The 23940-nt window shown below is 35.6% G+C and overlaps 1 protein-coding gene and 1 long non-coding RNA gene across 3 annotated transcripts in view; one reads left to right on the plus strand and one right to left on the minus strand.

The window, feature by feature from the left end:
* Positions 1-23940, minus strand: part of LOC136843199 (uncharacterized) — a 114179-nt gene that overhangs the window by 69768 nt on the left and 20471 nt on the right. Inside the window, exon 3 of the long non-coding RNA XR_010854477.1 lies at positions 17790-18094. This is a non-coding gene — a long non-coding RNA (uncharacterized lncRNA). The remainder of the gene's footprint in view (positions 1-17789; positions 18095-23940) is intronic.
* The window catches only part of LOC136843197 (metabotropic glutamate receptor 5-like), a 549708-nt gene continuing 544764 nt past the window's right edge, over positions 18997-23940 (plus strand). For both annotated transcript variants that reach the window (XM_067111270.1, XM_067111272.1), the window contains exon 1: positions 18997-19549. The gene's annotated coding sequence lies outside the window, so the exon portion shown is untranslated. The remainder of the gene's footprint in view (positions 19550-23940) is intronic.

Raw genomic sequence — 23940 nt, forward strand, 5'->3', positions numbered from 1 at the left:
GTCCATTTAGTGGGCTCCATTTATTTGTCAGGTAGTTTATAGTAATCTTGAATAACCTTTTCTTATATATCATAACTGATTTTAAACGGATATTTTTCAAAGAATTTTTAAATGTCTCTAGCCTGTTACTTATCCTTTATTCAAAGCACCTTTTTAACATCTTAGCTCATTTAATCTAATTTGCATATTCTCTTACGAGTATGAATGTTTCCTGTTGGGTATTTCTCTAGGATTTTTCCTTCTCTTACAAAGTTCGGTACGGGAGTCCTTATCGCAGCTTGCTTAATACAGAAATCTTATATTCGTCTCTTATTTAATAAGTAGCTAATGAAGTGCAATTGGGATTTGCGTTATCCTACCCAGGGAAGATACACTGATCATGAATTTAGATGTTACGTTAATCAAAACTGTAGAATCCTTAGTAAATAATTCGGTATTCCATGCGAAGCACTGTGACCCTTGACCAGGATACCTAAGTATCTTTCTTTCTTTACTGTTTACACTTTTGTATTACCTAATTTTGCTGTCAAGCTGTTTTTATCATTCTTTTCGACCTTATCAATATGCATTCTGCGTTAATTTCCTTATTTTGCGCTTTATTTTCGGTTCGTAAAGCGTAGTAGCCGCCAAAACTTTACACTTCCTGTCTTTTGTTTCTTCATAATAGTTCGACAGTGGATTTACATAAAATGTCGGCCCTAGAAAACTGTCTTACGGTCCTTCTTTTTCAGATATACGATTTGTGTCTCAGTACTTTAAAGTTTTCGGTGCATAGGTAACTTTTAAAACATTTCAACGTTTATTTATTTTAGCCTCTTTTTAAACCCATGTAGTACTTTAACATGTTAAAGTTTTGTGCACTTTATGCTCTTGTTTATCATTTCATGATACACAACAAATTCGCAAAAAATTCTCGCTGGTTGCCATCAGATGAGAGTGGGTTAATATCGAAATAAGTTTCTGGTCTTATTCCGTTTTTGACAAGTTTCATCATATTCAGTCTTTTCGAAAATTCTAAAAAAAGGGGGAGATAATCATTATCGTCATCATTATCAATTTTTTTTAGCACATTAACTACCGAAGCTGAATAAAAATTCACCTCCGTGAGTTACATAAACCAATGATACAAAACTGACATATCTATTTAAAACCAGTTATATTACTTTTCACATTCACTCACATAATGTCAATGGTCCAACACCTTAATATAGAAATTAGTAACGATAAGCTGTTATTAGACGATTATATAAGCTTGTGAGGACGAAAACCTTAGAAAAAGCTTATCTTATGGAATATATAAAAGATGAATATATATAGTTACTAAATTTCCACTGACCTTTTCTATAGTCAAAGAACTTCGCATCTAGTGAGCGACGTCACACAGCCAACTGAGAAGTACCGAAGTAAAATAATCTGTCATTTTATAAATATTTCATAATAATTTTTCTGCTGTGTTACTGAATTACAATTTCAGATGATATAAAAATGGCAGCAAAATTAGGTTTTACAAGCAAGTATACGTTTCACTGGTGAGAAATAATTTAGTATTACACTCTAGCCATTATCAGTAGGAAGCAATTCTTCAAAACCTAAGTCAGCCATTTTGTTTTTACACTGAAACATAATATGAACATCGTAAAATATAGCTGATATTTTCTAGTTCTCAACTACAGGCAAGATGAAATAAAGATCATGAAAGTTATTGCACGTTCGTCACCGCAATCTGTAAATGAATTTCGAAAACGAGATTTTATTATTATACCATTCCTAAAATAATTTTAACGTGTCTTAAAGATTCTTACTTTAGTGATAAAAGTACCTTCTTCAAATATCATATATTTGGTGACCCAAGTCTGTATTAGATATGAAATTCAAAAATTTCATAAGACTTTATTTCCCAAAATTCTAGTTTTTTTAATCCTTTAATAACTTCTCATTTCACTGGTAGAGCTGATAATCCTATTCTAAAATTATGTGAATTATCAGAAAAGGAAAATTTGCCAGAATAGGCCGCCTATGATGAGTGCCGACTGCAATCGGACGACCGTGACCACATTAAATTATGCCACAGAACCAATCAGGAAATGCTTCGTGTAACATTGTGATTGACTGGTTTGAAAGGAGTGATGTGACTGGTTTATTTTAAATTGCCGCTTCACGTAAGTAGGTGTGATGAACGATTAGGGATGAATGGCGGTGGGGAAAGAGAAAGGGTAAAGAAGAAGGATGGAGAAACTGGAGGGGTGGAAATGGAAACGCGGAGGAAAAAGGTGTAAAAAGAAAACGAATGGGGGCAAAGGAGATGTGAGGACGGGGCTTGCGTAGCGGAAGGGATGGAAAGGAAACCACGTGTTGGAGCAGGACAAAGGTATGGGAGGGAATGGCCGGGATGGTGCGGCTGGGATGGACAATTGCGGCGGAGGGGGCGCGGGGAGGAGTTGCTTGTTTACCTACAATTTACCTATGAAGAGCAGGAGGGGATTGATTAATTGTTGGGGGAGATAGGACAGTGGTGGGAGTGGAGAGGCAGGTGCTGGGAAAGCGGTGCATATTTTGCACGCTCAAAACGAGGCCTTAATCCATTTTTACCCATAGGAAAGGAGCAAATAGCTCTGAAAGTCTGTTCTAACAATTTTTAGTCTTGCAATATATATTGAAAAAGATAGTAACGTCTTTTCCAACAAGAGGCAACCTTAGATAGTACACTAGAATGAGCACTGGTATTTTACCACATTGAAATGCTTAAACCAAGGCTAACCCCTTCAGATTCCCTCTGGCCCCTAACCTCCCGAAACCAGAGAAGAGATTAAAAACTAGATTTTGTTAATTTGTTTTTGTTAGAACTCACAGGCTACGTAAATACTGTAATCACCCGCTAATTGCGAAACAATGGCAGTTCAAACTGTTGACAGCAGTTATTCAATCACCTACTTGTTATCCTGAATAGAACGAAATATCTCGAAAAGCAATTATAACACGATTGTTGCAATTTCCGCTAAATACTGGCAGAAAGAAACGCAACATAAAATATAATAGATACCCCCTTGATGCTAATAAGTTTTTTGTCCGCAATCAGTGTATCTTTATAGGCCTATCTTATAATATTTTTCTATGCGAATGGCTGTTATTATTATTATTATTATTATTATTATTATTATTATTATTATTATTATTATTATTATTATTATTATTATTTCGATGCGCGGGCACTCTTACGGAATGAACCAGAGGATACTGAACTTTCATAGTAAGCCACAGAACACAGTGATTTACCCTTCAGTCATACAGAATACTTCTGAATATGAATCATTTGCTTTAAGCCCCTGGAACAACTGACTTGACGCGACCTGTAATATGCAAATAAGGTCTTAGATAAAACTGACGAAATGTGGTTACATCTCTTATGTTCTAATTTAATTTAAAATGTCCACGGAATTGATATTCATAATCAGTTTTGGTTACTTTACTGGAATGAATAAGAATGTTTTTATGTGTATCCAGGTCAGCAGGGCACCCTCGTAGTGTTTTGTGATTTTTCAAAATAGCCCGCAATTTTACATGAATTTTTATACGCATCATTCAATTATGCATTCTAGATCCAACACCTTGGTCTCTTAATGTATAAATCTTAAGTCAATAAACGTATTCTAAACACTAAAATATGCACTCTATGTACTTTTTCTGTAAAAACCAAAGGTAAGACTAATATTACCTCTTATAATGGAATAAACATCTTGCATGCACTGGGCATGAACAAATGTTCATTGGAGAAATATTTGCCGATAGAATAAAAGTAATTGGAGATCCACTCAAGAAGAATACAATCCATTTTTTCCACACAACAAAAGTCAGAAATCTGTGGTGGGAGCCGCGAAGGAAGACTGCACACTGTTTCCCTGATTACAGTACATATTACTAGCCATACAAAGGAGGAAAGTCTTGAAGGCTGCTTCAAGCATGTAAACCAGCCATAGTGACATGAAATTTGGCAAGCAAGCAGATACGCTCACCGACCTTGAATCTTTCGCTGAACTATGGGCATCAGTCTCAAAGTGACTGCCCTAGGTTTGAGAAGAGTAGTCATAGTTTAAGTGCTTTCAACAGAAACCTCCCAGACTCTTGAAGCCAATACCAAGACAGTGTTCCTTTTATAATTAATCTTGCGCACAATCTTGATGTTGTGCGGGATTTTTACAGCCCACAGTTAAAGATCGCAATAATATATCAAGAAAGATAGAATCAGGTGGCGAACTGATATTTATTCTAGGGTGGCAAGTAATTGGCAAAAATTATCAGTGTTTTTATTTCCTTCTGACAGCACGTGAAAGCTGCATTTTGTTCTTATTGACACGATGACTGTTTTTGCCAGTTACTTGGCGCCTTAGAATGGTGAATGGTATTTTTATCATCAGTGAGGGATAACAATATCTCGCTGAATCTTGCTCACACCGGGAAGCAGACGCGAGAATAATACTGTAGCTTTTGGATTTTGCACATAACGTACAAAACTATCATGGAAGGGACATGGGACACAGATATGGTGGTTCTTATTATGTCAAACCTGCATAATTACCTAGTGAACATCATAGATATATTGTGTCACATGAAACTGCTACTGTACTGGGTCCATCAAAACATCGAGTATATATCAGCAATGTTCTGTGCAAATACTGGGGGATTACACCACCTCCTTCGCAAGGATAAGCAACGCACAACATGGCGCACATGCACCGTATTTCCAGGTGTCACTGATTCATTCGTGCAACTAGCAAATGCCCATTCAAATATCTAAAATAAAAAAAAAATGTTCCTCTCAGGAAGATGAGAAGAATTCACTGTGGTTATTACGAATACGCGTGCAAACATGCAAGTGTATGTTTGTATGTATATATATGTATATATATACAGTATATATATACTGTATATATATAAGCTGTCTTTCATATAAGTATGATTTTGAGAATTCAATTCGTAGATTTAAAGCATGCAACATCACTTTGGAAAACCCTTTTGTTACAATATATCTAGTTATACATATGTAAATACGCACACTTCGTTCCACACACACACACACACACACACACACGGTGACAGACAACAAAATCCGGTTCCTTAAGAATTGCGTAGCAGACTGTGTGGCACCGAAATCGCTGGATAAGATACGAGAGAGAGACACCGATGAACATCCGTTTCCTGGTTTTGTAGAAGAGATCATGAGGGAAGACATCAGGAGGAAAAAGATCGAACTGGAAGAATTAAGGATGAAAAGCAGAACAATTAGGAGAGAACTGACGGAGAAATACGGAGGCCCCAGCTTAGAAAACGTTTTCAAAGGAATTGCCGGTTATGTAAAGGTATGTGCCTGACGTAGTTCTCAGCTACACGAGAATAGACTCGTTGCCATTTTCGATAGGTCGGGGTCGGTAAAAGAAGCGAACTTTGATTTAGTCAAGAACATTTCCAAGAGACTCCTAAGTAGGGATGAAGTGCTGGTGTTAGGATATGGCCTTAATTTTTGCATGGGGAGCGAAAGTCACGATTTCATTGAAATGTGTAGAAGCTTAAGGGAACTAGATAAGAACAAAAATGGGGATGAAGCAGCTTTTTGCAGGGGGGCCATGTGGGCGGGGATTAGGTAGAACAGATTCGTGTTTCCGGAGAGGTTACGTAAGGCCCTTGATAGATTAGGAAAATACAAGGACATAAAGATTTGTAAGGCAGACAAAGCGGGGGCGGTTGTAGTAATGGATGCCATAGATTACGAGAACAAGTTAGAACAATTGCTAAACGATGAAAACACATATGAGGCTTGCAACAAAAAAAACCGGACACTGGGGGGGTACAATGCAATTTTAACAAAAAAGTAAGGGAAGCGTTGACAAAAATCCACGACAAAACTAAGAGAAAAGAATTAGAACATAGAGTAAAATCAGTGGAAAGTCCAGAGATCCCATATATTTATGGTAGTCCTAAGATCCACAAGGAAGGGTGCCCACTAAGACCGATCGTGGCATCGACGAGATCACTGCAGAGGAGGCTGGAGAAATTTCTTTCCAACATAATGGGAAAATGGGTGGGCTTAATATCCGAAGGGCATTTAAAACATAACATGAACCTGAAAGATGAATTATCCAGAATTGACGTAAAAGACTGTAAATTTGCAAGTGTGGATGTAACTTCCCTGTTCACTAACGTACCAGTCAAGACGACGATGGAAGTAATAAAAAAGAATATGGAGGAGGGGGTTTATACATGCGACATAGATCATGACGTTTTAATAAAACTGCTAACAGCGGCCCTCAGCGTTAATGTTTTCAAGTGAGGCGAAAACCATTATATACAAAAAAATGGCGTGTCCATGGGTTCGAGTCTTTCATCAATTCTAGCTAATATCTTTATGGAATGGTTTGAAAAGGAAGAGGTGGGCAAAGTAAATAAAGGGAACTTAAATACCGTAAAATGGGTAAGATACGTGGATGACATCTTGATTATTTACAAGGGAGAAAGGGAAGATCTACACAAGTTTCTAGAAAACATAAATAAACTAAATGAACACATCAAGTTCACAGTAGAAGAAGAGAAGGAGGAAGAAATTCCTTTCTTGGATGTCCTGATCAAGAGGGAAGGGGAAAATTTAAAATTCAAGGTATATAGGAAGAAGCACACACCAATTCATACATACATAGGTTCTCCAGTCATAGGAAAGAAATAAAAATAGGAGTAATGACAGGGTTGGCCATCAGGGCTTATAGGATTTGCAGTCCCGAATTTTTAGACGAAGAGCTGGATTACCTGAGGGAGAGTTTTAGGAGACTAGGCTACCCTAAGAGATTAGAGGTGGGGTATATATGGCAGCGTGTCTAGACTGTGAAGAAGGGTACTATGGCGAAACTGGCAAATCATGTAAAGAACGAAGCAAACAACACCTGCAGAACATAAGGCATTATAATCAGACGTCGGCAGTTGCCAAACACTGTTGGGAAAATGATCAAAAAATAGACTGGGAAAATATGAGTTTTCTGTACAGGAACACCAACAAAACGGCCAGACTGGTTGTAGAGAACGCCCTCATAACATGCGCCAACAACACAGTGGCAGGTAGCACCGGAAACGGCTTTGAAGACAGCATATCTACAAAAATCGTATACTCCACTGTAGCAAGGAAACGAAGGAAAAACGCAAGAGAACGCACGGAAAACGGACACCTGGAAGAAGAAGGGGGCAGAGGAAGGCCAAGATCACGAGGGGGTGGGGGTCACACAGGAGGAGCTAGGCGATTATAGGATTAAAAGTACCCAGCACACAGATATAAATACAGCTGGACTACGCGTCTGCTCACTGTACGGATACTTGATAATGTGGACTGTTTGTCCAAGAAAGCGTGTAACTTTTTCTGAATAAATACTCCATTAGATACCATCCAGTTTGAATGAGATCCTTTTAGTAATATATATATATATATATATATATATATATATATATATATATATATATATATATATATATATATATATATATATACACACACATATAGAACTAATGTGTGCGTATTTATATACGTATAATTAGACATATTGTAACAAAAGGGTTTTCCATAGTGATGTTGCACGCTTTAAATCTATAAATTGAATTCTCAAAATCATGCTTGTGTGAAAGACAGTTCAAAGGATTTAGTTGTGCATATGACCTGGGAAGCCATTTTGAAAAACACTGAATGACAGACACCAGGGAACTACTGATCAGGTTTCTTCACATCTAAAATAATCAGTATGAGCAATTGCTCATAGGATCCAAGTTTTAGGCCTTTAACCCAAATTGTGCAATAATTCTGGCCCTAATTCCACTTTTATCTCTTCACCAACACTTATGATCCAAACTCGAAAGAAAGATTGGATTCGTCCTTGATAACGCCATATTGGAAAGTGATAACTCTTACTTTCCCAGTGGTAATAAATTAGTTCCTCACGGATAATAATGAGAAAAGTTACCGAACTTAGCAAGGCATTTTGCGAATAAATTACATAAAACTCTCGTTGATGATTAGTTGTTCCTCTGCCCTGACTAACATTGAAAAGCTATATCTTAATCTGTTGGAATTCTTAATTCATTGTCTAGACATACAAACACATTGCCTTAATGAAGAGAGAGAGAGAGAGAGAGAGAGAGAGAGAGAGAGAGAGAGAGAGAGAGAGAGAGAGAGAGAGATGTTGACAGGTGAAGGAGACAGATTTAAGTACCAAAAGAAATCCACATATGCTCGCACATACTCACCCACATGCCCACCCCATACACATGCAGATGTTCAATATTATATATATATATATATATATATATATATATATATATATATATATATATATATATATATATATATATATATATATATATATATATATATATATATATATATATATATATATATATATATATATATATATATATATATACATACACGTACATATATACATTCATGTGTGTGTATGTGGAGTATATGATTATGTGTTTGTGTGTGTATGCGTGTGCTCAATGATAAATCATTCCTTTTCGTGGAATTCAATAAATATCACTTTCTAAGAGGAACAAATCTACAGCACTGAATAAGTGAGTGTACACTGACTGTGTGACTTAACGTAGGTAATGTTCCCTTTATTATCATCAGTACCGTGGCATGAATGCTAAAATATTTCCAGCATCGGCAATGATACTGTCATATCAATTAACAATAAATTATAAATGCCAGAGGGGAAACTAGTGACTCAAGGGGAACTGAAAAAGAGAAAGAAGAAAGCTTGAAAAGAATAGAAAACGACAAACGGCAGAAGGAAAAACATTTGATTTATTTCGCCCTTTTCTTTCATTCGTTATTCCTGAATGTGTTCCTTTCTGCAGAATGTCTGTACATTTGCAGTGCCTTTCCAAACTAGGCATTCTGCCGTCGCTCCAGTTTCTGTTATTCCCTCAGGCGCTTGTAGAGAGAACGCGTACTGGCACAAGTTAACGTTAGCATCTTCATCGCCTCATTCAGTGTCCTGAAAACGTTCAGCTATCTTCAGTAGATATCTTTGTTTTCGGGTAAGTCTTTTGTTGTTGATTTATTTTTCCTCTCTCTTGCTTTTGTAATCGACGTATCCTGTTCGTGAACTGATAACTAAAAGATCAAAGTGATTGACTTGTGTATGCTTCCTGTGTACTTGGTTAGTGTGATAGCACTCTAAGTCTTGGCATAAACAGATTCTTTACATCATGAAATACTTGTAGTATACTATGCCCCTGGCAATTATTAACTGTAGCCTTTTATCCATTAGGCATCATCTTAGAGGTATTGTAAAGTAATATCACTTGCACCTGCTGCATTCAACAGTAGTTACATAGAATACGCAGGGGATTATATTAAATATATGTCGTTGTATGCGGTAGTAACTAATGTATTCAAAATAGCCATTTTCTTAGTAAGAACGCATTATTTGTTGTTTGCAGACTATTTCACATTTCAGTGGCTCGTAAAAGCGAATACTTTATGACACACAAACTTACGGTAAACCATGAAGTATCAGCGATCAATAATGGAGAAATAAAAAAAAATTCAATTTTTCGCTCTCTTTCTAAATAACTTTTTCTTAGAATTAGCAGCAATCAGTCTAGTTCTCAGGGAACAATACCGTTCCTCAGCTCCCTTCAGAAGAATGTGGTCTGTTATTTTAATAGCCTGTTCGGCCTTGAGTGGTATCCTTTCCAAGAATAACTCATTATGGTCAGTAACATGAGACGGTGGAAAGTGCATGAAGAAATTGTTGACCAAGTCAATCATTATCAGTGCCTTTTGATTTTTTTTTTTTTTTACCCGTTTATCAATAGTCCTTTTTTCCAAGATTGTCTGCCTATCAGAATTAAGAATATGATTGTGGTTATGGCTATATCCCGTATTTATTAACACCTGTATCGATAGACTAGACCATTATTGTTAAAAGTTTTGTTAAAAGAACACAACAAAACTGTATTAAGATAATGTCGCTTTTGTACGGATAGATTACGTTAGAAAAACATAATAATCTGTTACGTGTTGAGGGGGACACATTTCCTTTTGTTGTTAAAGTGGTTTCTCTTTTTTTTTCTCGATGTTTAATTATTCTAATGTAGGTGGGATTTGCATCCGATAAATAATTTTTCCTTATAACAAATGTTACAACTTTCTTTCTTTCTTTCTTTCTTCTTCTTCTTCTTCTTCTTCTTCTTCTTCTTCTTCTTCTTCTTCTTCTTCTTCTTCTTGAATTTCCAGCAACGTTAAAACACTTTAACTGTTGAACAGGATAATCATTCATGTTTGAAATCTCTCCTTGGTGTGAATTATGACCTAATTTGGCTGCTAATACCAAATCCACAATGATTGATTAGTTTGGCAGGGAGCGCGCGCGCGCGCGCGCATGTGTGTGTGTGTGTGTGTGTGTGTGTGTGTGTGTGTGAGAGAGAGAGAGAGAGAGAGAGAGAGAGAGAGAGAGAGAGAGAGAGAGAGAGAGAGAGAAAGTGCGCGTAACCTTGGTTACCACAGTTTTTGAATGTTACTTTCCATTTTTCAATTTTTACATTTCATGTCAATTTTCTTCCAGATCTGAGAAATATTTGTCACATTATTTTAGGGGTCGTGTATTACGCGGGTATCTTCCTGAACATCTGAACTCTTTTTGTTTTAGATTGATTTACGAAAATATTGCCGGTTCATTATTTGCAGCTTTCTCGTTTCCTTTTTTGTGTCAGTGTCTGACTGTGATTTGATGTCGTCATATTTTTATCGTTATCAAACGAACGTTTTCTTGTTTTTCCCCCCTAAAATACTCCATACGGATCGTCGTCTTCCATTTTTTCATTTCAATTTGGCTATTTTCTATACGAGATTTTAAAGTGAATTACACACTGTTTTAACATTTTACAAAAAAAAAATCTTTCACAGGTAATTATAATAATATTTTCTTTCATGAGTATTCTCGAATGAAACTTCAGTTACAATATAAACAAAAACCAAAGCTTCACCTTATTGTAACTGAACTCCTACAAATTATTTAGTGAAATAAGATGCCTGAATTTCAGTTACTGTCAGGAAAAAGTAGGAGAGATGGATACAAAGCTTTAAAATAGATTAAATTAAGGAATAACAGAAAAACAGCTCATCACTGAACTACGGAAAGTAATCTTGTGTAAGTTAAGGTTTCCTCTTTTCTTACACGGAATATGAACAAATTACTGATTGTCGTTGTATGTGAAGTACTGTTTATGTAATTATTTGCTGTAGTTCTTATAAAGCCAATGAGAGTTGAATATTGCAACGGCCTTCACTCGCAGTGACTCCAAGTAGGCTTTATTTGATATTTGCTCATTAATGTGTCCTCGGAACGTTATAAAGGGTGAATTTCTGTCAGTGTTCGAGTGAACAAAGTTTATTTTGAAGAGATTAAAAGTGACTCAAGAAATCCTCTGCACCAGTCATCGTTTCTTACTAATATTTGACTGGCCGTGCTCTTTATTTTTGGCCTTGGTGTCCCGTCATTACCAAGCTAGGCAACTGATTTTATCAAGTCTCATGGACTTCTTAATTTGCAGCTACAGTACAGTGTTCCCTTATCACTCTGCCTTATTTCTCCAGGTAATTCCAGATTTTTCGGGTACCTCAAGCATTGTCCAGTTTCAAAGGACTCCCTTCGCCACTGGACTCCCTCCGTTATCCATGCTTTAGAATAATCCGTTATTAATCCAGTGTGATAGACCTTTACAGTTCTTTAATTTGTTATCCAATTGTAAAATTCTGGTGATATATATTGATATGTTTCCTTTCTGTTCAGTAACGTGGAAATTCCTTATAATTTAAAGATTAGGGAATTGGTTCCATTCTAGAGGACTGTGGTGAGGTTAGTGTCATAACCTCAGGACAGGTACTGATAGTCGGTAAATGAGCGATTGACGATTAAAGGGATTCATATTATTGTGTGACTTTGTTGCATCAAATCAATATGCGTTGTGCGCGCGAGAGTGAGAAGTAATTATGTGGATGAAAAGCATACAGTTTTATTAAACAGAAGAAAACAGATGTATTTGCACAGATTTTACCACAGACTCAAATGCATATTAAGTACAATGCACTTACGTGCTTACATATTTCTGCATCCACATTCCCGACGTAATTCAACTTTTTAAATTCCTGATCATTTTTTTTCATTTATATTTTGCTGAAATCTAACTTAATAAATATGATTATTAACTTATAGTTAATACTGACATTGATATTACCATTATTTGCTTTGAGCTTTCTAACTTTGCATTTAATTTTTATTCTGACTATGACATTTTAACAGATGCTAATGTTAAACTTAACATAAAATGTTCAGAGTAGAAGAGAGCTTTATCAAATGAGAATGTTGGAGAATAGCCAGAACCTAGTCTTAATCTATACCCAAGGGTCTTCAGCATTTTAGTAGTTTTTTTAAGACTGTAGACGAGCAATGAAATTCATTGTCTAGCTCACAAGTAACCAAAGACACATCTCTCCTTCTCTCATCAGTTCTTCTTAAAGCGTAATGTTCTAGTCTAGACTATGAGAGCAGGATGTCACCAGTGAAAATATGCTCATCTGGAGAGAGGCATCGTAATCAATCCTGTTAGCCAGGTGGAGTCCTAGACGTTGCAAATAAGACATTCAGATGAAAGAAGGAAGTTATCAGATAGTGAATCATCAGCCATTTTGTAACAAATGAACCAACTTCAAGACAGTAAGGTCATGTCCCATGACCAGAGATAACCAGTCAAAGTGAATCTGACTTTACAGTAACTCTCAGACTAAACGCATGAACGCATTTTTGCCTAAGTTCAAGCCACTACATGGCAAGGACAGTGATCAGCAGGATACTGCAGGATGTAAAATAAGCAAAGCTGTATTGTACTTCACTATGAGGCCTGACAGTGACTTCCTAATAACAGTACTCTAACAATTTTGAAAAGTGTGAAGCCAGCCAGAGAAGAAGGCAAATGACTGAAGCCCTTTTGGAAAGCACACCTCACCAGTGGCTTCCCTAAGTGTAAATTGCCTGTCTGCTCGTCTAGGTAACCTGTACCTACTTGTGCTTGGTCGGTAAAGAAAAATGTACCAAATGTCCGAGGGCTTTAGGAATGGTGCCTCAGAAATAAAAGATTATTTAATCATATTCTGTCATACAATAATTAAGTAGTACTTAAGTAATGCCCAGCCTCGAATGAGCTGCTGTTCAAAACCTTAGACTGCTAATTGTTCTTAAAAATTATTTTATAACGGTGTAGTCAGTTACCGAAATTTGCTGATGGTGAGCGCTCTGTGCAAGTATATGGAGCAGCTGATGTTGTGTAAGTTAACAGAAGAGCGGATAATCGTTGAGATACACATCTACACACTCTCACATACACACACGCACACACACACATTCACACACATACACATAGCCTACGCACACATGTATAAATATATATATATATATATATATATATATATATATATATATATATATATATATATATATATATATATATATACACACACATATATATATAACTATATATATACAAATATATATATATATATATATGTATGTATATATATATATATATATATATATATATATATATATATATATATATATATATATAAATTTATATATATATATATATATATATATATATATATATATATATGTGTTTATATATATATATATATATATATATATATATATATATATATATATATATAAATTATATATATATATATATATATATATATATATATATATATATATAAATATATATACATCATCTTTCTCTTTATCTGTCTTTCTACATGTACGTCGCGAAATTTATTCCTTGAAGTATTAACCAGACACTTTTCATTTATTTTAGAAAATGATTGCGAAAAGCAAAAAACACGTGAGAAATAAAAAAATAAGGCTAATTATGAGATATAAAAATAGATATAACTATAAACGGTTCAGATGGAAAAATTTAGCAAACAAATAGAAAGAATGGAATCTAGGAGACAAAGACAGGCGTTCCTTTTAAACATAAAAAAGTTATAAGATTCCAGGAACACGAAATAAGAAAAAGGCAGATCAAAAACTCTTCATTTCTTATTGGAAGCTGTGCTGACAGAAGCACTCGGTTCTTGTGTCCTCCTTCAAAGAAGAGCAATTTATTAAAAGTTCCTAAAAAGAAAGCAAGAAGGTCCTTTGTTATTCCCATTGTTTTTCCTTCGTCTTCATCTTCTGGTCTTTCAGTTCTGGGGCAGTCAGGCTTCGATTTGATTCATGCAAGTTTTTAGTTTTCTAGAAAAGAAAACTACTGAGATGGCTATTTGTCTGCCCGTCCGCACTTTTTCTGTCCGCCCTCAGATCTTAAAAACTACTGAGGCTAGAGGGTTGTAAATTGGTATGTTGATCATCCACCCTCCAATCATCAAACATACCAAGTTGCAGCCCTCTAGCCTCGGTAGTTTTTATTGTATTTAAGGTTAAAGTTAGTCATGATCGTGCGTCTGGCACCGCTATAGGTGCCAATAACAGGCCACCGCCGGGCCTTGGTTGAAAGTTTCATGGGCCGCGGCAGAGAGTTTCATGGGCCGTGGGTGAGCGTTTCATACAGCATTATGTGCTGTACAAAAAACTCGATTGCGCCGAAGAAACTTCGGCGCCTTTTTTACTTGTTTTCTTCTTCGTCTTCAAGTTAATTTCAGTTACTTTGTTCACCGCCTCAGCCTCCATTCAAAGGATACCGCCGATCACAAACGACTTTATCCATCTCTGACAACTTCCGGGACCTCACCCTACAACAGTGGGTCCTGCTTTCAGCCAAATCTCGATTTCGTCCCGATTACAAATGATTTACTATCGTCGTTAGCTGTTCTATCTGCTGTGGATTGGTCTGTTATGTCTATTAAATATCACTTTGCTTGGAAAACACTGAGAACTCTCTCTCTCTCTCTCTCTCTCTCTCTCTCTCTCTCTCTCTCTCTCTCTCTCTCTCCCTAGAATATACGTAAATATTGAATTTTTATGTGCAGTTCAGTCGCTTGCTCTTTTTTTTCTCTTTCCCTTTCTCGTTACCACACACACACACACACGCACATATATATATACATACATACACACCTCTCTCTCTCTCTCTCTCTCTCTCTCTCTCTCTCTCTCTCTCTCTCTATATATATATATATATATATATATATATATATATATATATATATATATATATATATATATATACATATATACATATATATATATATACATATATATATATATATATATATATATATATATATATATAATTTCTGACTCACGTCAGGATCAGACCCAGGTCTCTCAGGTGGAAAGCAAGGGCGTTATCCACTGGGCCCTTGCTTTCCACCTGAGAGACCTGGGTTCGATCCCGACGTGAGTCAGAAATTTATTTCTGTTCCACACGTGATTGTGTGTTGATGATTTCTATATATATATATATATATATATATATATATATATATATATATATATATATATATATATATATATAAAAATGCATAATAAACTATAATTAAACTGGAAGGTATATGTGACAGAGAACTTGGACTGAAGAAAATGACAAAGTAATTACGAAAGAGACAAATCAACCAACAAATTAAAACTAAAATGTTTATGGCGTTCCCAGGTAGTATAGCTGTTTCTTCTATACTTCGAGCAGTAGCCTCATAGGAAGCACTGAATGACATTTCGAGTACTATAAAAAAAGATATTTAATCCAAACAAATTTTAAATATACAGAATCATCAAGTGTAATGTTATCTATCCTAAGTGAAATGGTTCGTGATTGGCTATGATTAGCCAATCTCGCACCATTTTTTGGCCCATGCGCCCTTTCACCATATGTCAGAATGTCATTCCCCCCCAGCCCCCCTTTCCAAAATTGTCTGCCTCAAAAGGTGCATTACAAATAATATGCAACAAAATACTAACACGAACACACAAGCTAGCGGAGAAAAAGCCCAGCATGACTTCTCAGTAGCACGGACCGATGCATGCTGCGTTTTGTGTGGTCTTAGAGTCAGTTTGAGCCTGCCAATCTGTGATTACAATTTTGCCCCTGAAACTGAAATTTCCTCTTTAGGGGAATTTTAGAGTGGCTGAGAACCACTGGGCTAAACTATCCTCGAGTTTGCTGGAATTACCTCCTGACCCAAAGAATACAATACCCTATTATCCTTTCCCGATATCTATTAATACTAGTAGCAACTTCATTTATTGTACTGAGGAGCGGATAACTTGAATGAAACTTTTATCGTTTTCACGGTACACTGTTATTTTACTTCTAGAAAAAGATTATAGTATCACTAGGGTAGACAATAAGCTTCAAAGGTATTTAGGACATTAACCTGTGGAACGCCAGTCCGGATGGGTATAGACTCACAAAAAATCATGAACAACAACGCTATTATCTCTCACTTGAAAAAAAAAGAACTGTGAATGGGGCTAATATGATTTTATATAAAAGCGCTAAAATCATTTTGCTCAAGTTTGGACACATCCATTGCCAAGGTTGTCTTGGGTATAATTAATTTACCGTCAGAAGGAAATGGAATTGAATATAAAATTTAGTCCAAAGGATTAGCCTTGGGGCTTATGAGGTCATTCAGTGCTGAAAGGGAAATTTGAAGTCAAAAGGTTTTAAAGGTGTAATGTGAGGAAAACCTCGCGGTTTTGCTATGAAATCATTATTAGGAGAGGATGGGAAGTAACATGGAAGAAAGGGAATATGAGCGGAGATGCAGTAAAGGGAATGAAAGGGATTGCAGCTAAGGGCCAAAGTAAGGTTCATCGACGCATCATTGTCTCTTGCATGCATACTGACAAATAGGAGGCAAATATGCGGATCAACCTTGAAGAGCATCGGAAAGACAAAGATTGGGCATTAATTGCTGCACTACGGGACTGAAAGAAACCTATGGGGTAACATAATATTGCATAATTCCGGTTCTTCTGGAAAAAAAAGCTATTTCGGGTGAGAGGCCCATAGCCAACTTAATATACTTAGCAATGCAACATTTACCAGACATCAGTTCAGTCTGGAGTATGCATCTTTGCTTCAGTCGTTGTTTTGGAATTTTATACCTGCATTTGTGTTCCCTATAATATCCTAAAGATTTTCTTTTATCATTCTGATTTACGTCTGGGTGAGCTATGGCTACAGAGTTTCTTGACTTGTACTTTTTCGCAGAAAAGCCATCGCTATAACCAAGTACAGAAACTGCAAGCGTTATTCGGTAATAATTATTCATAATTACTTAGTAATTATATGAAACTAATTAAAACGCTATCTGACATTAGCCATTTGTCATTACGGACTGATAATTGTGAACCATGACAATGAAATTACTTTATGCTAATCTGTCTATTCGTAATTTCCTTTAATGAACTAAATATGATGAACTTTGGAAATTTTTTCTCGACTTAAAATGTTTTGAAAATACTTTCTACGGAAGATCCGTCTATAACCAATGAAAACAGCAATAAGTGAAATATGACTGGATAGCTGCTTTTAAGCATGCTAAATAATTATGGTTTTCTAAATATTCCAAAAATACAAGAGAAACACTTTAGCATAGTCTATTATCATCAATGAATACACTTCATGTAAAATTTGCCCTAATTTTCAGGCGCCATTTGTCAATTTCTTTGCTTTATAGCAAAGCTGTAAAAGTATGCTTCAAGTTACCCTCTCAAATCAAAAGAAAAAAAAAGGAGGAAGAATCTTACCGTGACTGTGGTAATCATTTAGACTTGCGTTGATCCCGTTAGAAGTCCTTTGGGATATAAATTGAATCCACATTACCATTTCAGTCTTGTGTATGTCTCAGCCGTAAGTCGAACATTATGGAGCACATTTCTTCCCTCAGCTATCTGGTGGCGTGACAAGGAGCAGATTAACCGATGAGAAGAGAAAAAGTTAACAGAGCTGACCAGTTGAGGTCATAGGCGCTGACATGCTTCCCTTGCCCACATGCGTATAGCAAATAATTTACCTTTAAAGGCTTCCAGCAGTCATCAAGTGCCTCGCAGACCTGAAATTGAAAAGAAAATGTTTTGATTGGTCTGGAACTAGTTTGTGAAGAAAGTTCATCATGTTAAATGAAGTATTCTGTGCGAAATGAAAGCTTTAATGTTGAATTAGTGTTGTTAGTAAAAAAAGAAAATATGAGATGATGATGTTCAAGTGAATGAATCTCTATTTCATTATAAAATAAAGTACCCAGGTTTGTTTTAACATTATCTATGCGTATCTAAATGCTGTTAGTAGTAATCCCATGATCACACTACTTGAAGTGGAGCCTTCAAATATACACAATGTCCACGTGGCTTTTCAAACATAACATACATTGTAATTGCAAACCAAGTTAAGACAAAGTACAATGAATGGAAAATAGTCAGATACAGCAATCCAGTAATTATTATCATGGCATAAAAGTTAGTGATTGTCATTGGTGTGGTACGCAAAGCCATTTAGTTACAATACACTCAGGGATAATGGCAGCTCATTCAAGTTGGAGTGTTAGTTTAGCATGTGTTGAGAAGTAGCAAATCTGCCAATTTAGCTTCTTTGTAGGTATATGAAAAAGGCTTTTAATTTTGGTGCAGTTTCATCCTTGATACAATAAATTCATGTGGTGGTAAATATCACCTTGATTTTTATTGAAAAAAATTTTTACTGAATAAATGTTTATTTTGAACGTTCATAACAAAACTAACTTATATTTAATTAGAAAAAAAAATTGGAAATCTTCCAGGCAAGAGACTTTGAGCAAATTCTGTCGTTTTCCGATGACAGGACCTCCCACCGATGTCGGGTCAAACTCGAAGATCACAGTAGCCAAAACCCTCCTGACGCAGGTGTAAGGAGCTCCTGGGCCACGCAGGTGTGGTTGCTGATCCTCCAGTATAAGTGTGAGTGTCCCTGTTAAGAGGCTGGGACTGCCGTCATAGCGCTGGCAGTGCACGGTCCGGTCGCGAGAGGTAGAGGTTAGTTGGTGGAAGGGCTGGCTGGCACTGCTCCTACGGTCACAGCGTAGTGCCGCGACTTTTGGGTTAGTGAGCGTGCCACGCGCGCCGGAGGAAGTTGTTGTGCTGTGTTCGGCGCGGCGGCGTCGTTTGACTGCTTTTCGGTTCTTCTAGTCGGACTTCTCTAGTCACTAGATCAGTTTCTCTTGTCAATAGTACCTCGAGTTTTACCTGTGCTCTGTCATACTGTGGCCTGAGTTGGAATGGAAATGGTAAGGCGCTGATGAGGAATCGTGCAAGGAAGGAAGACGCAATCGGGAACTGATGTGAAGGTCAAATAATTATCCTACAACACGATAATCCTCTAGAGAACGGTATTCCTGACGGTCAAACAGTCAACCGTTTTGGCCTTTTTTTTTAATATTTGTTTGGTTTGATTCACCGATTGCTGCAGAAATAAATTCAGAGGAAAGAAGTTTTGAAAGTCATCGTCAGAATACGCAGACGCCGGCAGAAGTAAGGTAATACCTTTGACAGATTTTTGTTTTTTTCAACATTTATTTAATTTTTTTTTTAATAACAACAATGTATTTTGCACCATCTCTTAATCAAGGAAAGCTCAATAAAGAGTTTATCAAAACAAAGTTATTAAATAAACTTCAAGTTCTTATCAGAACTTTTTTTCGCTAGAGATTTCTTTTAAATTATTTCAATACTAAGGTTATCATACAAATAATTTGCAGACTTTTGGAAAAATAAACACACACACACACATATATATATATATATATGTGTGTGTGTGTGTATGCATATATATATTTATATATATACAGTATTTAAATACATATATATACTATATATATATGCATATATATGTATATATATTATATATATATATATATATATATATATATATATATATATATATATATATATATATATATATATATATATATATATATATATATATATATATATATAAACAGAATCCATAAAACTTTAAGATTTTATCGATGTAGCATGGGAGGACCTTGAAGGGAAAATAATAAGAAACTAGTTCGATCAAATAAAAATCTTTATAAGACCATATATTAACAAAAAAAGTAACTGATATTTCTATGATCTCGATTTTGATTTTATATTCTTTCAGACTTCGTCCCCCACCCCCTCCCCCACACACACAAAAAAAGAGCGAATGGGTCTTTCCCATTTGTTCCTCCAATTCATCTCTTGTTCCTCTTTTAACGCCCGCCCCCCACACAAAAGGAAAAAATTTCCTCAACAATAATCATTTCTTTCTCTACCAGTACCCAGTTGTTTCGTATCTGATGACAACTATAATTTAGGTGATCAAACTTTTTTCCTTTATCTTGGTTGCAAATCATTAATACCTTAAAAACTTCTTATTGATCTAAGTTCCGAACAATAAAAACTTTAAACGATATCGTCTATAAGCAATAGTTTTCGATAAATCATCAGCGTAAAACTGCTCATGCGATTGCGTTAGGAAATGAAAGGGAGTACCAAACTAACTGAAGGAAGAGACATACGTGCCTTCATACGTACATCTCTACACTTATACGTGCTTACTTGCACTCACGCATACATACATACATACATACATATATACTGTATATATATACATATGCATACATATATATATATATATATATATATATATATATATATATATATATATATATATATATATATATATATATATATATATATATATATATATATATATATATATATATATATATATATATATATATATATATATACATATATATACTGTATATATATATGTATATATATATATATATATATATATATATATATATATATATATATATATATATATATATATATATATATATATATATATATATATATATATATATATATATATATATATATATATATATATATATATATATATCCGATGCAGCACGAAGGAACGCGTACTTGAGAATATCACTAAATCCACGTCGGAAGGTGAGTGAAAACCGGGACTTTGAACAAGTATTTTCGTAGTTTATTCTACCTTTTCAAGTTCACACCGAATACAAAAGAAGTTGGCAGAGATTTATATACAAAGACAGAAAGGGGGGCGGGGTTACAGCATGTTCTTTAAACAGCGAAGACAGGGACAAAGGATCAAGGGATAATCCAGGATGGAGATTAACATTCCTGCTGGAAGTAGCTTCAATGAACACAGTCTCTACCAGATTTAAAGGACATGCTGCCCAGATTAACAAACTGTAACCCTGCCCCCCTTTCTGTTTTCGTATATAAATCTCTGTCAACTTCTTTTGTATTCAGTGTGAACTGAATACAAAAAAAGTACTCGTTCAAAGTCCCGGTTTTCACTCACCTTCCGACGTGGATTTAATGATATATAAATATGTATATATTTGTGTCTGTGTGCATGTGTGAGTGCGTGTGCGCGTGTATACGAGCGTGCATACATATGCCTATATTTGTGTATACCCAATTCTGTGAGTTTAATTTTGTGTATAGGAGGTATCGTGACTACATTTGCAATGACGAGCGAGATCGGGAGGAAAGCACCAGTTTTACGATTCTGGCTTTTCGGCCAAAATCTGTTGACCTACTTCCAAAAGTAAATGGAGTTATTTTATTTTTTCCTAGTTTTTAAAAATCACATTGATCTAGCTTGAGAAAAAACCACAAATTGGTTTTAAATATATTGTTCACCAATTTGAGTTTTTTTTTTTTCAAGGTTCAAAGTTCGACAATGATCTGTTGTCTTCCTTAATATTTCTCAGACCTGTGGACGTTTTTTCTCGTTTTGTTTGTAATGCGACTTAGTGGAAGCGTGCCACTAAAACTTCGAAGCACTGGTTCTTTCTTAATTGTGGTGTTACGTCAAGAATATCAGCTTATGTTGCACGGCCCGGGGTAATGCCGCTGACATTCACTGATCTTACGTTTGCATGCGAAATGACAGTTAAGAGACTAACAGACAGACGTACAGATGAACGAATAAATACCTAGACAGAAAGAGAAAGAACGCGCGCGTGTGTGTGTGTGCGCTTGTGCTTATTCCTTTCATTGAAAGGTCGCTTATGAGAGAGTTCATGTCACTGCTGCAATAAATTAGTTTTGGCTCAATTTACACAGCACGAAAAATTTAATACTTTTTACATGACTCTAGACTGTTTTTGAAAATGTAAAATGGAAAAGTTAAAGGTAAAAGCAAAATAAGAAAATTCGTCTTCAATGAAGACATAAGTTCGAATTTTATATAATTTTATCTACTGTCAGTTGTAGAAGCCAGGATTTATTTTCGAAAAAGTAGAACAAGGCTGCTCTTTTTTCAGCAATAACATCGTATATAAATAGCAAAATAACGAATGGAAAGTTCTATTGTATCACCTTATCTTGTTTGATGCCAGCAATATATAAAAAGAAAATTAGTAACTTAGCTTTAACACAAACAATTTGATCCTTTATGTATTTATCAAGTCTCAAAATGTTGATGTAAAACCACTGACATTAAACACGTCTTGTTTCCATCAGTTAAGGCCGAAAGAGGCTCTGAACAATTTCAGTCCTATTTATGTTAAAAACAAAACACGCCTGTTTTGCTTTTGAAGTGAAGCTTCAATTGCGTTTTCGTTAACGAGGCGGAATTTGCATAAACGTTTAATTGAAGAAGACTGTTCGAATGTCTCTTTCATGTCGTCCGTCCGCGTCGGGTAGACATTCGAGTCTTTACAAGGAATGTCTTTTAAGATGTCGAATTTGTGATCGAATGTTTGACTGATATGTCAGGTCAGGGGTGTAACTAGGCCATGCAATGCTGTTGGACGGACTGAAATGCCGGAGAGAGGGCACTGCTACAGGTTGAAATGTATTTTAAAAGGAATCCGTTCACCTGAAAGTCAAGTAAACATAGGATGCCGAAAGACAACTTTCACTGAACAAAAATTGGAAACTTTCATCATGAACAACATGTTACTCTGTCACCGCAAATAAATATGTGGAAAGTTCCTAGCAGTTTTCCCTTCCCGGATAAAGTACAACTTACCCTTTCAGTTTTCTGTAAAAGAAAGCTATTTTGCCGGCTTTGTCTCTCCGTCCGCACTTCATTCTGTCTGCACTTTTTTCTGCACGCCCTCAGATCTTAAAAACCACTGAAGCTAGATAGCTGCAAATTGGTATGTTGATCATCCACCCTCCAATCATCAAACATACCAAATTTGCAGCCCCCTAGCCTCAGTAGTTTTTATTTTATTTGAGGTTAAACTTAGCCATAATCGTGCTTCTGGCAACGGTATAGGATAGGCCACCACCCGGCAGTGGTTAAAGTTTCATGTTCCCCCGCTCATACAGCATTATATCGAGACCACCCAAATATAGATCTATTTTCGGTGGCCTTGATTATACGCTGTAGCAGCTGTACAGAAAACTCGATTGCGCTGAAGAAACTTCGGCGCATTTATCACTTGTTTTCTTTAACCAACAATTCCCTCTTCAAGCAGTTGCTGTAGCAGAGTAAGGGCGAGACTACACCAATCGGTCCAGATGGATAGGATGAGTGAGGCTATTGCCTTACCTCCATCAATTACATCATGAGAAGTTTCATTTGCGGGCTTTGCGAATGAGTTTAAGTGTTATAAGAGGGTATTGATTTACAGAATGCATAGACTAGTTCATGCTTACAGTATAGAATACATATATATATATATATATATATATATATATATATATATATATATATATATATATATATATATATATATATATATTCATATATAATCTGTATATATATAATCCATATATAAAGAGAGAGAGAGAGAGAGGGAGGGAGAGAGAGATTTTAGAATTATTTGACGAAAAAAAGAGAAATATGTAAATAAACACTGTAGTGTTGTGTGTGTGT

This window comes from Macrobrachium rosenbergii, chromosome 11, assembly GCF_040412425.1.
Source record: "Macrobrachium rosenbergii isolate ZJJX-2024 chromosome 11, ASM4041242v1, whole genome shotgun sequence".
In the NCBI taxonomy this organism is placed as follows: Eukaryota; Metazoa; Arthropoda; class Malacostraca; order Decapoda; family Palaemonidae; genus Macrobrachium; species Macrobrachium rosenbergii.